Raw genomic sequence first — 1606 nt, 5'->3', positions numbered from 1 at the left:
ATTAAGTTAAATGCAGTTGGAAATTTTCGATTTAGAGAAGTTTTTCCTGATTTGTTGCATGAATCAAAGCTCCGATAGTAGGGGAAAATAAACAACAATATTCTTTAAACTTCCACATCATCAGTAGAACCATAATTGTTTTTGATCTATGTATTAATGAAGTCAACGTTTCAACTATTTTTGTTAACACCAACCATGACTTTGAAATTATTTTTATTAGCTTATTTAATTAAGTAAATTATTAGTTTGAGCACTACTTGTTCTTTATCTAAACGAAGTATTGTGTTTTTTAAATAGCTAGTGGTGGTTATATTTTATATCTCCATAAAGATTTATTGACAAACGATATCAATATTCTACTACAGGCTCAAACTACTTGTCATCCAACGGGTGTCTAGGGCTTTCAGTCCTCAAATAGAAATCCTAAGCCTTTGAGATGGCAAGGGACGGGAGATTCCTGAGGAGTGTAATCCCAGGATCACAACCGAACTGAGTACACAAAAATAAATTTTAATGCCCCAATGGGATTCCGACCGGATTCTGCATCATCTGAAAAGCGATTGGGCACACAATCCATCTTGCACCACATCTCCTGCTAAGATTATATATTGAACATATGCCTTATTTTTAGTCTATAAAATGTTTTTAAATATATCCTATAGACAATAAAAAATATTTAGAGTAAAAAAAAGGACGAGAATTCCACTGCAAAAAATCAAGTTCCCGCATCACACAACTTTCACTTACCATCCGACATAAGTCTTCAAGTTTTGTGTAAATTTCTCTGTTCTAATTGAATTTATCGCTATTTTTGTGATTTAAAAAAAAAAAAAAAAAAAATTGTAGATCAGAGATGACGAGCTATAAAAATTCGTATTATAGGATTTCTCGACTTTGGTAGGAGGAAATATTATTCCAGGTAAGAATACAACAGTTGAACAAACTATAAAAATACAGTAATGTATTCGGGAAAAGACGGCTATTAACGTTTGGATCGAATGTCTCTGTTATTCTTTTTTTTTTCCTGTAGTAATATATTAAATTCAGTAATATTTATCTATTTATCTGTTGTTTATTATTACATATTATGAAAACTTTTTTTTTTAATAAACAAAATTAAAGCTATTTTAGAGGAAGATTTTTCGAAAATCCTGTCTGACAACTCCAATCTGGATAAGACCTGTTTGATGTTAAATACCATTTAATTTTACATTTACATACTGATTAATATAAAAATCGTTTAAGCTATTTACGAGAAAATCTGAAAAATAGATTCTTTTATGCTCTTCAAATTAGTTGATTTTATCAAAAATGTAGCAGTCACACCCCAGGCGTATATCCGTCTTAAATACCTTATTTCAATTTCATTAATTATTAATTATCATTTAAAGACTAGGACTAACACACACACACACAAAGATCATTTTGCGAGATTTGGTTAGTAGGGCTCAAGGAACCTCATAAGAATATGAAATGTTTAACGATCACAAAAATCCCCCTTACTACATTCTTCATAAATTAGTAAGTGAAACTAAAATCCGAAGGAGCAATAATGATGTATTGTTACATGTACAACTGATATAGCTCTTTCTTATCAGGATTTACC

This window comes from Halyomorpha halys, unplaced genomic scaffold (genome assembly GCF_000696795.3).
Source record: "Halyomorpha halys isolate HHAL.00 unplaced genomic scaffold, Hhal_1.1 Scaffold48.1, whole genome shotgun sequence".
Classification (NCBI taxonomy): domain Eukaryota; kingdom Metazoa; phylum Arthropoda; class Insecta; order Hemiptera; family Pentatomidae; genus Halyomorpha; species Halyomorpha halys.
The sequence above is the reverse complement of the archived record's forward strand: the minus strand, read 5'-3'. Positions refer to the sequence as shown.